Source organism: Lissotriton vulgaris, chromosome 3_1 (genome assembly GCF_964263255.1).
Source record: "Lissotriton vulgaris chromosome 3_1, aLisVul1.2, whole genome shotgun sequence".
In the NCBI taxonomy this organism is placed as follows: Eukaryota; Metazoa; Chordata; class Amphibia; order Caudata; family Salamandridae; genus Lissotriton; species Lissotriton vulgaris.
The window spans coordinates 1,003,427,543-1,003,444,502 of NC_141689.1; positions in this window are offsets into that span (position 1 = coordinate 1,003,427,543).

Here is a 16,960-nt window from a genome sequence, read left to right on the forward strand (position 1 = left end):
GATAGGGGCCTCTTCAAACTTTCTTGTGGTCCCCAAGTAACTGCTTTGACACTTTGTTGATGATCCAGAGATTAGCTTCCTTCCTAAGCTCTCTGGGCTCAGTCAGCTAAGTGTTTATCAGGTGCCTGTGCATTTCTGTAAAATAATCACTTTGAATGTGTTCTTTCATAATCAAATTGTACAGCCTATCATGGTTAACTTACTGAGCTAGATAAGCCCACACAATCTACTGAGTGTTGTAACTAGTTCTTGCTTTCCCTGAACCTCTGGCAATACTTCTTAGGGACCAGACCAAACTCACAGATAAGGGTTTCCTTCATGGGGGCTTAGTACATTTGCTCTGTACTTTCAGGGCCATTTGGTATTCTCAGCCCACAACAGGCATGTGCGTCCACAGATTATCTCCTCTGGATCCTATGCATACGTAGATCCACCTCATGTGCTACAAAACACTTATGTATGTCAACCCTCTCCACCTAGCTTGTTGCCAGGTCTTTGGGGATGTGGACTCTTTTGCCTCTCCTAGACACTTCATTGCTGCTCCCACCATTCTCACGGGACCCAGATGCTCTTTTAGACCTTAAGTCTATCTTGCACTGACTTCTTTGTGGACCAGCAGGGTGTTCTTTGTTTCCAAGACTAGTGTCATATTTTTCTTCACCTCAGCCAAGGCCAGCTTCTGCTCTTTAGCGGCCAAGGCCTCGTTTTTCTTCTCTAAGAGTAAGCAGCCAGCTGTAATCAAAAATCCCTCTCTGCTTCTCTGCTCTCTGGCTCTGATAGGAACAAGCTGTGGATTGATGGACTGCTCTTTGTTTTTTTGGAAAGGGAAAAATGCACACCGGGTTAAGTGTATTGGTAATCTGGGAGTAATTTAGACATGTATTTTATAAGAAATCATCATCGAGGACGGCACTCTCACGCATCAGTAGATGACCCAGCGCACAGCATCCACGACCGGAGCATCCTAGCAGCCAGTTATTAGAGCAGACCATACGGTAACTTGCAGACGAGGTCTAAGATCAGTACTAGGTCTAAAACTACCTTTACCTGGAGCACAGAGCAATGAAATAGAATGAGGCAGCATTTTCGGTGGAGTCGACTGACACTCTGAAGTAGGGAATATCAACCACCCCCGCAGAACCTAGTAAGAATACAGGAAGCATTCCATGCCACGCCGCACACGAGACTGACAGACAGAGAAATTCAACACAAAATAAGCACTAGACAAGACATACAGATCTGGGTTCCCGCGGCTCCCGCACAGAAGTAAACAAAATATATCTATTAGAAGCCGGGTTGCTCCTACAATTAAGCCACGTTAATTATAATAAAGAACAAGGCAGATTTCCTGAGGAAGGCGAACGGCCGAAACGCGTTGAAGGAATTAATTCTGCGTTTACATTAGGTTTCATATAGTGATTATGTGGTTATTTTAAAAAGCGATTATTTATGTGAAAATTTCTTAATGTTTTGTATATGACAATGTCTTTGGTAACAAAAAAAGCATACATATGAGCAAAAGTAAAATAAGATAAAAAAAAGGCAAAAAAACAGAAACTCATAATATTCTAAAAACAAAAAATAAATGACATCAACCATAATTTTGTGGGTGAAGAATGATTTCTTATAAAATACATGTCTAAATTACTCTCAGATTACCAATACACTTAACCCGGTGTGCATTTTTCCCTTTCCAAAAAAACATTTTACCTTGCCAGGGTTCATCCTATTAGGCAGGGGCCCCATTTTTTCCCAAAAAAAAATGGACTGCTCTTTGTCCCAGACAATGTAAGTGAGGATGCTCCCGGGGTTACACACCGTTCTGGCACTGGAGCTTCCTCAATGTTATCCTCACCGTCATGCTCGTGTGCAGTCGATTGTAGCAGCCAGTCTTCTTCCCAAGTCCAAGGGCAATTTAAAAAGGGATTTTTTTTATTTTCACTAAAACCACTAAGTGGTACTGCAAAAACAGAAATACTGGATTCCACAGCTAAACACCAATGTAAGAAACTGGTTTAGTAGATGAGGAGGTGACTACTCACTTTAAGTAACAACCAAAGTTTGAGACCCACTATGTATCACTATTTTAAAATGTAAACTTTAGTACATTAAGAGTAGCGATTAACAATAGTGATTCAGTAAAATCTTAATATTTGTATACCTGGTCCTTAGACTTAAAAATAAAAGTCCTAAATCTTGAGGGCAAGGCAGCAGGCTGTAAACAGACTGTAAGCTAGGAGGGCTGCACAAGGTTAGATAGCAGTTAAGCACTGTTCTGGTAAAGCTAATTTTTGTGTGCGAAAGCTCCAGGAAAGGTCTGGGGAGGAGAAATTCAAATGTCCTGGCCAGGTAAGTTTCATAGCCAGTTGGATACTTTTGACACCTTTGCCAGGTCAAGATTTCTTGGCAGATTTGTCTGGGTTCACCAGAGGTCTTTAGAGCAAAAAATATTCTAAGTCCCAGGTTTTCAAAGGAGGAAAGAGAAGTCTAATCAGACAGCAGTAAGGGTTCCAAGGCTTCAGGAAAACGTCTTGGGGTCAGCACTCACTCCAACAGGGACCAACAATAGGGTCTAGGGCATAGCCTGTTGGAGCTTGTCAGCTGGGCTGTTGCAGGGTAGTACTTTCTTAACTTGTTGTGTCCCCATAGCATGAGTAGGAGGTTAGCCTTATAACTGTTAGAGTCCACATCTTTCTTCCTGGGCACACGAGGGAGAAGGTCCAGTCCTTCAAGGCACCCCTCAGGTCTCAGAGAGCAGGTTCAGTACTCTTCTGATCTTCCTCAGAACCATTAGTATTCTGAGGAGGGTACTGGGGCTGCCCTCAGGTCTCGTACAACAGGGTCATTCCTCTCCTGATCTTCCTTGGGTCCAAAATTGTTCTGTGGAGGGTAGTGTTGTGAGAAGTGCACATTTATGTCTAGCACCAGCTTGTTGGTTAGTGTAACTCCTGGCTTGTCCCTAACAAATAGGGTAAACATTCCCAGGGCTTACACCTCCCACTTTTGCAAAATGGTGAAAATCTTACCCCTCTATGTAGAGCCTGTGTGCCCACCCCAGATGAGTCACCATGGAAATCAGTAGCCCGTCCTCTGTAGTTGCTTCAAACCATTTCTGAAGGAGCTCCCTCTCCAATAGTATTGTAGTCTGTCTGATTGGAGGAGCAAAAGAAGGGCATGTCCAGGCAACGATTGACATCTGCTTGTAGCTTTGAAGTAAAGTCCAAGGGCACTGCCAAAAGGTCATCCTTACAGAGTAAAAAAACACCTCCCCACATCCAGGCATTTTTCTCTGCTCTGGGAGCAGTGTTTCCACACCTCATTCAGGGCCTGATTACTCAGAACACCGCAGTTGGAGGCCAATGCAAATTAGTCTCTATAGGCTTTAGGCAGGAAAAAGGTAACTTTCTAAAATTTATTTTCCCTTAATATTTGTTAGAAATCCACTTTGTCCAATGAATGAGTTGGTATTTTATTACATATTGCAAAGAGCTCTTGAACACCATTTCTAGCTGTGTCCTAGCCAAACATAGCATTATTACATGTAATATTAGATCCCAGTGTCTCTCTATGGAACAGCCAACCTTGATACAGTGACGATAGCGTTTAGATGCTAGTCCCTCTAAGAATATGTTTAACATGAACTTTCTGCTTGTCCTACTTTTTAGTATTGCACACTTATGAGCTATATGGCCTTCTTTTTTGGGGGGAGGGGGGATTTATTCATTTGTAATAGAAAGGTGTGGATCTGTCTGAGGGAGTATTTTGACAGGTTGAATTAGAGTAGTTTTAGAATTGATTCACTCAGGCAACAATGGTAGGCCTGAAGCGATGTTGCACTGCTTCTGTAGTGAATGGCACAATGGGTGCTGCAGTCCACCAGTGGCATTTACCTTACAGGACCCTGTCCCTTATACTAGGGACATATAGGTAATTTACATATTCCAAAAAGGGTTATGCCAATTCAAACACCTTAGAAAGGGAACACACATGCTTTACAATTAGTTATCAGGGGTAATGTGCACAATGTTCTACAGCTAACGAAAACAGATACTAAGTGGAAAACAGTAGTCTGATGACTTCTTTCTCTGCAGACACAGAAAAAGAGAGAACCTCACCTTGGTTGTCAGGTCTTTTCTACAAACACCTATATCTGTCTGTTGAGAGTCAGCCCGTTGCTCATAATTGTAAGGCTTTGTTGTCTATCTCGGATGTCTCATTTTGAATTGATGGCTTTGTTCCATATTCATGTGTCCTGCCGAGGGGCATTTCAAACTCACAGTGTTCTGATTCAATGATTTGTATCCTTCCATTACTGTTGCTGCTTGCATTCAGGGAATTACTATTTTCTTCTTATCACTTTTGCAGTGCAAGTGCTTTCTTTTTTCAGCTCACTTTTCCCCACACCCGCATTATATGTGCTACTTTCCCTCTCCTCAGCTTGTACATTGCTTCTCTACCTCTTCCAATTCCTCTATTTTCCTTCTATTCCCTTTCCAACACTACTTTCTATTTCTCCCTCATCCCTCGTCGCTGGACATCCTTCCCCCTGCCTCATACAACTTCATTTTTTTCTTTTGGTGCTTGCTGTGGCAGTGACTTGTACCTTAAGACATTTCCGAATGACTTCAAGATGAATGCTTGCATGTGTAGATACACATGCACTTACATTGATTTGCATTAGTTTGACAAACACATTCAGTGAAGGTCACAGTGGGTCCATGCACATCCACTGTGAATATATTTCAATGACATTTGTTAAAACATTACCAATGCATTGAAATATGTTTGCTGTAGGTGTGTGTGCATTTGTTGTGGCCATATTTCAATATATTTGTAATATTTTGAAAAAATCCCATTCAATATTCCCTCCACAAACTTATGCACATTCATAGGAATTATATAACTCATAAAAATTAGCTTTTACTGCCAAGACCTATTGGCATTGGAAATGCTTGTTTCAATGCTACTGGAGGAGAAATCGGTCAAGAAAACCAAGTAACTGAGCCATGAAATCATTAGTAGATTTGTTTTAGTGATATCTGGCACCCCGACTTACTGAAATTGTCACATAGCACACATAATATGCATTTATAGCTGTGTGAGTCTAGAAGGTTGGTGGTAGTGTGTCAGAACCCCAACTCTTAAAGACCACAATGTCTCAGTGCTGTCAGGAAGTTCGTGGTTGATTCAACCGAAAAGCAATCCTGTTTGCAATCATTGGAGATTGTGTGTCCAATTGCGAAACTTCAAGATGGCCGCCAAATCTGGGTATGGGTTAGCGGTCTAGTTTTTAGGGAAACGTCAGGTGTTGGAACTAAGGTGAGGCGCTCGAATCAAACTATCGGCGCACTTCACCTGAGGAGTCACCAGAGATAGTAAAATATTTCTAGAGCTCTTGAGAGAGTAATTCTTTGACCAATTTTGGCTCGAAGTTCAGCGTTGTTACAAATGATAATTTCACGAGTCAAGCCAGAGAAAGAAGATGACCTAAAGAAAATAAAAGTCGAAAGCTCACCTGAAGAGCGGAGAACAACTGATAACCGGCAGAGGCCTCCAACGACAGAAAGCAGAATGGTAGCCTCGACGGAAGCACCCTGTAGAAGAAAAAGAGATAAGGTAAAAACTGTAGAAAATGAGAGTACTGTGAAGATACAAAAACTGTTTTGAAGACTGACTAATAAACTATTGCACTTACCATAATAAAGCAGAGAATCCGCCTAAGAAGAAATCAGACAAGAAGTTAGAGAAGTGGGAAAACTAACATACATAGTATAGAAGTTAGCATTAGCTAAAAAACATAGAAAAGGATTTAGACTAGGAACACACTTAATAAGATTACACTGGTATTCGGTTAGGTTACTCATAGGCACACATAGTATTAGCGATTTAGAAGAGTAGTAAACAAGTTGGTGAATAAATACAAGGCCTACTTCATAGGAGATAAGGTAAGGTACAAAATAGGTAGAGTAGAATATCTAAGTTTTAGAGAAAGGAATATTTTCACAGAACATGCTGTTTCAAAATTATTTCCTATGAAGAAATCCATGAAGTAGAAGAATAAAGACCAAAGAAACAAATAGGAGAGAGGCAAAAGCTTAGGGGTAACTAGGAAAGGAAAGCAGAGTATGAAAGATATTTAGTGGTAGAGTAGAATAGGGTTTGAAGTTAATTCCCTGTTATTGTAATTTAGGTTTCATCTCTGACGCTGGAGTCTGCTGGTCGGACACCCAAGAGAAAGAGAGCCCAGGAAGAAAAGTAACCCGAGCAGTCTCTTATTTGTTAGTTTATTATTTTATCCACTCCCCTTTCCCCCTTGATGGTCTCCAGGAGTCAAGTTTATAACGGGCTCAGGGGGAGTCTTGAGGGGGCGTTGGGAACTTTTGTCTTCTGCTCCTGCGCAAGTTCATCACCGGTAAGAATATACAATTGGGTTCTGACAGAGTGAAGTGCCCACGTTGTTATTCTTGGACCCGAGCAGAAAATGGCGGAGGGATTACATTTACAAACCCTGGTGTCAGTGCTAGAGGCAATTCCGAAGGAATTAGTTTCAGTCAGAGAAGATAATCAGAGTCTTAGACGAGAGATGTTGAATGCTAGGAAAGAAACTACGGAGTTAGCTCAGAGGATGGGATCATCTTTGGGTACAAGTAGAGAGAGTACTTATGCTGAAGGTTCAAACAGACAGACCACTCAAGTAATTCACTCCTTGTTCCCAGTTATTTTTTTTGCCCCCCCCCGGAGAGGTTTAGTGGGGATCCCTAAAAAGCCCAGATATTCCTAACTCAATGTTCCCTCCATTTTATGTGACGTCCGACCCTTTCCCTGACACGCAGTCAAGAGTGGCGTTTGCTCTATCGTATTTGAGCTGGGATGCAGCATCATGGTCCATGCCATTGGTTTCAAGAGACAACCCAATTTTACAGGAATATGATGAATTCAAATAAGAGTTTTTACAAATCTTTGATCGACGAAGGATATCCCAGGCGATGGATAACGAAATATTGGAGCTGCGTCAAGGCAATCGAGATTTAGTGGCATATTTAGCCCAATTTAATAAATTGGTTGTGGAGACTGATTGGCCCGAGAATAAGAGAGCCGCAGTGTTTTATCGTGGACTGCAAGACGAATTAAAAGATGTATTAGCTCAAATACCAAATAGACCAACTGGAATCTCAGAATTAATCGATTTGGTTTTGGAGGTTGATTTTCATCATGGAGAAAGGAAGGGAGAGAAAAGGAGAGATGTTCGGCCAGCCATTCCAAGGTTTGATAGAGTCAGAGTAGAACACGCTCGAACGACTGATGGAACTTCTAACCCAGAGCCAATTCAAATTGGATCGATCCGAGGACCGTTGACAAAGAAGGAAATAGAGAAAAGGAGAGCTGGAAATGTATGTATGTATTGTGGCTCCAATAGTAATTTTTTCAGGAACTGCCCAAGAAAGCCTAAAACGCCCTGGAAGCCGAAGGAAAACTTGCAGCACCACCTGTAGAAGCAGTTGAACGGGTGGATGCAAATTTAAATACAACTCCACAGGAATACCAGTTGGCGAACACATTACAGTCCTCTTCTCCTCACTTGAACCTATCGGTAACAATCAAATTTCGAGACACTACCCTAACGGAAGTTTCTGTAATGGTGGACTCCGGGGCAACCTGAAATTTCTGTGACTTAAAATTTGCCGCCAAGGTGGGATTAAGGGCAATACAGAAAACTCGGAGTGAACCAGTTCGAGCAGTCGATGGCACCAGTCTTTCGTCTGGACCTATAGTGAGCCACAGTGAGCCTTTGCATATGTTCTCGATCCATGGGCATGAGGAGATAATTCAATTTAATTTGATTGACGCCCCACAATTTCAACTCATTTTGGGACTACCCTGACTAACAGAGCATAATCCCACAATAAATTGGAGTACGCGAACCATCACCATGGATTCCTCCTATTGCAAAGAAAACTGTTTTGGAGGCTGTGAAAGAAGTTGCAAGGATAATCCTGCTTTCTCCTTGTGTATGGCAGATGTATCCATATGTGTTATCAATTCCCAGGAAATACCACTAGAGTATCAATAATTTGCTGATGTTTTTGATGAAAAAGAAGCTGAGCAGTTACCACCTCATCGGGTTTATGATTGTTCAATTGGTTTAGATCCAGGAGCTAACCTACCATGCAGTCGGGTTTACGCTTTGACGGAAAAAGAGCATCAACACCTAAGAGAGTACCTCAATAGGTATTTGGCGAATGGTCTCATACGACCATCACAGTCCCCGGTGTCATCCCCTTTATTTTTCATACCAAAGAAAGAAGGGGATCTGCGAACGTGTATAGATTATCGCGCCATCAATAAAATAACCAAGAAAAAACGATACTCGCTCCCTCTTATTTCAGTGCTGTTGGACCAAGTTAAGGGAGCACAAATTTACACAAAGTTGGATTTGAGAGCGCCTACCACCTAGTGCGTTTGAAGGAAGGCGACAAATGGAAAACAGCCTTCAGAACAAGGTTTGGCCTGTATGAATATCAAGTCATGCCCTATGGATTATGCAATGCTCCAGCTGCTTTTCAGCATTTTATAAATGAAGTCCTCAGAGAGTTTATAGATCAATGCGCGATAGTATATATCGATGACATTCTTATTTACTCCGAAGACAAAAGCAAACATCCAGACCAAGTAAGAGGAGTCTTACAAAAACTCAGAGAGCATCGTTTATTTATGAAATTAGAGAAATGTGCCTTCGGAGTTTCTGAAGTTGATTTCTTGGGATTTATCCTCTCCCTAGTGGAATGAAAATGGACGAACGAAAGATTCAAGCAGTGGTGAATTGGAAATCTCCAGCTAGTGTGAAGGAAGTACAGGGGTTCATTGGGTTTGCCAATTTTTATCAACGGTTTATCTGTGAATTCTCACGATAGATATTACCCCTCACTAAATTACTCAAGAAAGGAGTATGATTTGAATGGACAACGGAGGCAGAAGAGGCTTTTCAGTTACTTAAAAGAAGTTTCACCACTGCTCCAATTCTGTTGCATGCAGATCCATCGGAACTATTTTATGTAGAGACTGATATCTCTGATCAAGCAGGTGGTGGAATACTTTCGCAGCGACACAAACAGACTGGGCAGTTGCATCCTGTCGCTTATCGATCTAGGAAATTAACCCCTGCAGAGTCTAATTATACCATTACAGACAAAGAATTACTGGCGATAAAGGATGCGTTCCAAGAGTGGTGACATTACTTGATGGGAGCACAGCATCAAGTGACGGTGTTCACTGATCATCGGAATTTGAAGTTTCTGAAGTCTGCGAAAACCTTAACACCCCAGCAATTGAGGAGGTCCTTATATTTTGCAGAATAAGACTTTGTAATTACATTTAGACCTGGGGCACAAAATGGCAAAGCAGATGCCTTATCTAGGATGGATATGGATTCACACAAAAACTTTGGAAGAAAATCAGTCTATTATTCCAGAATCAAAGATAATTGGTGCTGTTGTGCCAGCAAACCTGAATGAACAAATAGCTCAGGTTATGAGTCAGGAAGAAATGCAAGAGTGGGCCATGGAAGATTCGAACCGAAAGATTCAACATCATTTACCTTATCATACAGAAGACTTGTACATACCCACTAAAGAGTTACAACAACGGATACTATATGAATGTCATGATACTCCTCTTGCAGGACATAAAGGAGAAGCCAAGACTGAAGAATTGGTAAAGAGACAATATTGGTGGCCACGAATGACTGCAGACATCGAGAACTATGTGAAAACATGTGAAATATGTGCACAGGGAAAATCGGAAAGACAGGCACCAAAAGGGTTGTTGCAGCCCCTGCCCACCCCTCCTGGTCCATGGCATACCATCACTTTTGATCTTATAGTTGATTTGCCTTTAAGTCAAGGGTATAATACAATTTTGGTAGTGGTGGAGTCGTTTTCCAAGATGGCTCATTTTGTAGCCTTAAAAGGGGTCCCAACTGCCCAACAGCTGGCTCACCATTTCAGTACACAGATTGTTAGGCTTCATGGAATACCGAAGGTGATAGTCTCGGATAGAGGTTCTCAGTTTCTATCACGGTTTTGAAAGGCCTTTCTGTTGGGAATGGGGGTTGAGGCGAGATACTCCCGCAGCTACCACCTAGAAACAGATGGTCAAACCGAGAGAGTAAACCAGGAGCTGGATCAATATCTGATACTCTTCCTTTTGAAAACGGGAGGGGAATGGTCTAGTCTCTTGTGGGCGACAGAGCTTGCACACAATATTGCCATCAATGTGTCTACTGGCTATACACCATTCTATTTGAACTATGGCAAACATCCAAATTCTACATTAGCTGAGGTTGAAATTCCAGTATCAGCAGCTAAAGAATTAGTGAATCAATTAAGAGAAACCCACCAAACAGCAGTACAAAATCTTGAGCAAACAAAATAGAAGTATAAGGCTTATGCAGACAAAAAGCGAAGAGCAGGTCGTAGTTTACAAATAGGGGACTCAGTATGGTTAAGCACAAGAAATCTGAAACTAAAGGGTAATAGGAAGTTCCTACCTCGATTCATAGGGCCCTATACAATAGAAAAACAGATAAACCCAGTGACTTACAAGTTGCAGTTGCCTGATACTTGGAAGATTCATCCTGTCTTCCATGTATCCTTGCTAAAAAAGGCATCACCAAATTTGCGAAAATAATTACCTCCAAAACCCATTTAATTTGAAACTGGAGTTGAATATGAAGTGAGGGAAGTTCTAGACTCTAAAAAGATGAAAGGCCAATTGTATTATCTGGTAGATTGGAATATTCATGGGAGAGTAGTCTAGATGTTCACGCTCCCCGATTAGTAAAGAGTTTTCATCAAAAATTTCCAACCAAACCCAAGATGGAAGGACCCGCTTTGTTGAGGGGTACTATCAGAACCCCAACTCTTAAAGACCACAATGTCTCAGTGCTGTCAGGAAGGTCGTGGTTGATTCGACCCAAAAGCAATCCTGTTTGCAATCATTGGAGATTGTGTGTCCAATTGCGAAACTTCACAATGGCCGCCAAATCCGGGTATGGGTTAGCGGTCTAGTTTTTAGAGAAACGTCAGGTTTTGGAACTAAGGTGAGGTGCGCGAATCAAACTATCGGCGCACTTCACCTGAGGAGTCACCAGAGATAGTGGTATGTTTCTAGAGCTCTTGAGAGAGTAATTATTTGACGAATTTTGGCTCGAAGTTCAGCGTTGTTACAAATTATAGTTTCACGAGTCAAGCCAGAGAAAGAAGATGACCTAAAGAAAATAAAAGTCGGAAGCTCACCTGAAGAGCGGAGAATAGCTGATAACCGGCAGAGGCCTCCAACAACATAAAGCAGAACTGTAGCCTCGACGGAAGCACCCAGTAGAAGAAAAAGAGATACATTAAAAACTGGAGAAATTGGGAATACTGTGAAGATACAAAAACTGTTTTGAACACTGACTAATAAACTATTGCGCTTACCAGAATAAAGCAGAGAATCCGCCTAAGAAGAAATCAGACAAGAAGTTAGAGAAGTGGAAAAACTAGCATACATAGTATAGAAGTTAGCATTAGCCAAAAAACATAGAATATGGTTTAGACTAGGAACACGCTTAATAAGATTACACTGGTATTCGGTAAGTTACTCATAGGCACACATAGTATTAGCAATTTAGAAGAGTAGTAAACAAGTTGGTGAATAAATACAAGGACTACTTCATAGGAGATAAGGTAAGGTACAAAATAGGTAGTGTAGAATATCTATGTTTTAGAGAAAGGAATATTTTCACAGAACTTGCTGTTTCCAAATTATTTCCTATGCAGAAATCCCTGAAGTAGAAGAATAAAGACCAAAGAAACAAATAGGAGAGAGGCAAAAGCTTGGGGGTAACTAGGTAAGTAAAGCAGGGTATAAAATATATTTAGTGGTAGAGTAGAATAGCGTTTGAAGTTAATTCCCTGTTATTGTAACTTAGGTTTCATCTCTGATGCTGGAGTCTGCTGGTCGGACACCCAAGAGAAAGAGAGCCCAGGAAGAAAAGTAACCCGAGCAGTCTCTTCTTTGTCAGTTTATTATTTTATCCACTCCCCTTTCCCCCTTGAGGGTCTCCAGGAGTCAAGTTTATAACAGGTTCAGGGGGAGTCTTGAGGGGACGTTGGAAATGTTCGTCTTCTGCTCCTGTGCAAGTTCATCACCGGTAAGAATATACAATTGGGTTCTGACATAGTGTATGGTGCCAAGTTTTGCTTATTGGGGCTACGGTGAGTGGGTAATGAGCAAGACATCTTGAGTGACAAATAATAATAACTTGTCTTTGATGTAGCACTAGCACGTGCAGTTTGCAAATGTTACTAATACTGAGATTAAACATACTCAATTTATCAACTATTTAAGGACAAAGGGATGAATTCTGAAAGATGTAATTTTGTGCCATTATACCAAATGTCAAAAGTATTGAGAAAATCACAAATAATGGGTTGCTGCTCATACATGTTCCTCTCCATCTGTTTTGCTCATTCCAGGTAGGACCCTTCCTCACATAGGTTCAACCCCGCTCCATTATGGATAGTTCAGCTTGAACCAACAGGCAACATCTGGTCTGAATGTGGAAAAAGCAACCCCAGACCTGCTAAGGAGTCATTGGGCCTTATTATCAGATGCAGCTTAATGCCTTTGGCCCAGTAAACATGGTGCCCCTAGTAGGGTATTTTTCCTGTCTAATTGAGAAAAACAGTGAAGCAATGAGTAGGATGTTTGTTTATTAGGGCCTTAAAGGTCCACCGTATATTCTAAAGATATCCGATTGCAGTGAGAGGGAAGAGCTCACACTAGGGAACATTACCCTCTGTATCATATGTTCTCAGGAGAGTTAGATACTAGTGTCCTTTCAGGGAAGCCAAGGCTGTGCCGCAAGCCTCCTGGTCAAACTGGGAATCATTTCAGACTGTTGCATGCATACTGATGATACCCATAACCTGTTCTGCTAGCCATTATGATACCCTTGCTCTGAACTGCTTCCCTTGCCCTGAGTTCCATGACTCAGCAACAAACCAATGTTGCCTGGGACACTCTGCTACTGATTTACTTATAAGCCACTCATCTTCACTGTTACCCATTGAATGAAATGGTTGTCAATAGCCTCCTGCTGCTGCATGCTAGTTATCAATTAATACTCTTTCCTTGGTCAATTTTGGATAATTGGCTGTTCTCACTTTTTCCATTTAAAGCCATGGGAATAGTCAAATTCTTGTGTTAGAATTGGAATTCCTGGTTGGCTGAGGTATGCACCCATGCCAGGCAGGAACCACCACTCTAGTCAGGGTATGCTAGATACACAATAAGATAACCTATGCTCACCATCTGGTAGCTTGGTACAGAGCAGTCAGGTTTATCTACAAAAGGAATGTGTAAAGCATTTATGCAGCACACACACACACACACACACCCACACACACACACACACACACACACACACACACCCACACACCCACACACACACACACACACACACACACACACACACACACACACACACACACACACACACACACACTTAGTAATACAATGAAAACACTACAAAATACTCAACATTGGTAGAGAAAATTTATATGAGCAAAAGGAGAACCAAAAATACAAAAAAGTAGACTCTGAGATATGTATTTTCGACGATTAAATCAAAAATAGTTCATAGAAGCCACTAGCGGTAAAAAGCTTACTTAAGGTCGCAATGGACCAGGGCAAATCCATGTATCAGGAATGTGCTCCTTCAAAAGCAAGTTGTACAACCCTTCATAACCATTAACTCTGCTGCTCCTCACACAGCTCTTTAGTAGCCCTGGGTGGAGTTTACGGAGTTTTCTGCACTTCGCACTCCGTGGAGTACAGAAAACTCCACTTTGTGATGTGCAGCAGAATTTTTTCCCCACTCGCGATCGTGAACGGTAAGTTCATAATCGAGCGGGCGCTGGCGCTCAGGTAGAATTTCTACCTGAGCGGCAGGAATGCCAGCACAAACTGCAGTTTGCACTGCACTCTGCCACTCGTGGAACTTCACAGAGTTTTTTTGTAACTTCGAGGAGTTTCGCGTAGCAAAACTCTGTGAACTACGCCCACGCTTTTAGTGCTTACCAGCATAATCCAGAAAATTCACCCATGTTTGTGTAGAGAGTTTGTGACTTGCCCTAAACCTTTACCTCTACTTCTCTTGTGTTAACCCACACTTCCTGATTAAAATGGTCTTCATGGCAGTGTAGTTGGTCTGGTCCCCCACCTCTAGTGTAAGGAGTGTGTCCCTCTCCACCATGTAAATGTACCTCCAAACACTACCCCTGACAAAATTTGTCTGGGACCCTGTGCACTTTCAAAGCCACTTCATAGGCTCCCAACTTTGTATCTATGTCATCTCCCACATTGTAACTGGGCACCATATATTTTGGGCTTTGATATCTGGAATCATGTTCAGATACTGCAGATATGTTGCCACCATTATTGGTACTGCTGGCCCCAGTAGTAGAGCTTTGATATCCAGCTCTGAGAGGCTGAGCTCATGGACCGTCTTCCTTTCCTCCATGGCCAGCTTCTTTCTCCTCTAGAGCCTGTTCTCTCCTATTATTTGACTATGCTAGCTCCCTGTCATTTTTGGCAAGTTCTAGTCGAGTTTCCTTTCCTTCCTACTTTCCGCCTGCTCCTCTCAGACCTGGCTCTTTGAAGACACACTGCTGCCTTCTCGAGAGTGGACTACCATCCTGGGAGGTAATTGCTCCCTCACTCTGTAGGTTGCATGTCAAGAACCCTATGTTGGATACTGCTCTGACCCTTTCTCAGACACAGATCCCTCATCATCCACTTCTGCTTCTGTTTGATCCTCTAACCATGCTCCCAAGACTTTCTGCAACTCTGTCTTCTTGGCATTTCCCTTGTGGAACACCCCTTCCTCCTGGGAGAACCCCTTGAGCTGAGCAACTGTGTATGCTTCCAGGTTGACCAGCTCGAATTCCATCTTGCCAGGTAGGACCACAGATGCTGCAGAGAAAAATGGGACTTGGGTAAAAGGATTGTGGAATATCAAAATGTGTCAGAACAGGGAGAATTGAAAAAGGCTAAAATTGGTCTCAGCATAGAATTCTAGTGAACAATGAGTTACTATATTGTAATGCACAAACACAAGTCCTGTCCTCACCACTGATCACCAATGCTATTCATGCAACACACACTCACTAACACAATAAATACACCATAAAAAATGCCTGTTTAGAAAAATAAATATCTAAGCAAAATAAGACCACAATGACAAAACTCTAATAAGTGGAAGTCAAGATATGAATTTTTAAAAATTAAATCAAAAATTGTACTGAGAGGTCACTAGCAGTCAAAAGGTTACATGAAGAAGTGAGGGACAGGTGCAAATCCAAAGCTGAGGCTCACTGCAAATGATGGCAGGCCGGCTACAGGACCTAGACAGGTCCCGCTGAAGAAATACTTTTGATGGAGCTTTGGTCGACAAGATAGTTTACTGTGTCATTGTTGGGCCATGCAATGGGGGTTTCTCATCGTTGTTGAGCTCTGTTGAAGTGAATGCAATGCATCATCACGAGCTGTGCAGAGCGTTATTATTGAGACATGCAGGCTGTGGAACCACTATCATCAGGCAGCCTCTGCTTTAGCTTTAAAGGGCGATACCACAGAATTTCTCATGCTGCTGATGCAGTGAATCAGTTTTTTATGAAAACAGCTGCAAAGCACACTTATGAGGTCCAAAGCGTGAAGTGGGCACTTCAGGCAAGGGTTAGAATCAGAGAAAGCAGATTTCAGAAGCACCAGCAGATTTGTAGGAAATCTTTTGTGTCCCTGAGACATCGGATAACAGGAGGCAAGCCAGCAAGTTATTGGAGATCATTTGGAGGAAAGGAAGAGTTCACTCAGAGTCAGGGAGCAGAAGGCAGCAAGCTAGCAAGCAGAAAAAAGTCCTTGTGACAGAGGTTCAGTTGTAGATCCAGTACTTATAACCCAAAGTATCTTTGATGTAGGGGGTGACTTCAAAGGAACTATGAAGTGCACAAGGATCCCTTTCAACCCAATCTTGTCTGCCAGGCTATCTCTAGGGGAAGGGGGCGTAAATCAGTGCTTAGTCTGTGGACAGGACACTACCTATTGAAGTATGCCAGTCCCCGTCATTCCAGCCTGTCCAGAAAGACCCATCAGAATTCAAATGAAAGCAGATGAGTGCTTTGAATCCTCCTCTCCCTGTATTTGTGGCTATCTAGGAGAATGCACAAATTGTAGCTGTCACCCAACCCACACAGATTTTGGAGACCGTCTGTCAGGCACAAAGATCCGTAACTACAGAGAAATGTCCCTATTCTAAAAGTGCCATTTCAAAAACACTAAGGGTAAATCCAACTTCACCAGTGAGGCTTTACCATTACCATTCCAAACAGATTATACATGAAAAAGCTACTCCTTCCCAATCTGAATTACAGCTTAAGAGTCTTTAATGAAACTCCCAACGCTTGCCAATGAGAGGGGTATGACTCATAGTAGTGAACATCGAAATAAGCTGTTTTTCACTGCCAGGGCATGGAAAACATAAAGGGACATGTCCTACCTTTTTCTCACATAGCACACTACCCTTGGGGCCTACCTTAGTGGTAACTAATATGTAATAAAAGGGGAGTTTAAGGCTTGGCAAGTAGCTTTAAAAACCAAGTCATAGTCGTAGTAAACTGCACATACTGACCTCACAGTGGCAGGACTTAAACAGGTTTGAAACACTACTTCTGTGGGTGGCACAATCAGTACTGCAGGCCACTAGTAGGATTTGAAGTACAGGCCCTGGGTATTTGGATTATCGCTTTACAAGGAACTTAACAAATATGCCAAACAGGTATATACCAATCATATCATGTTTAGAGGAGAACCACTTGCACTTTAGCACTGGTTAGCAGTGGTAAAGTGCTCAGGGCCAGAT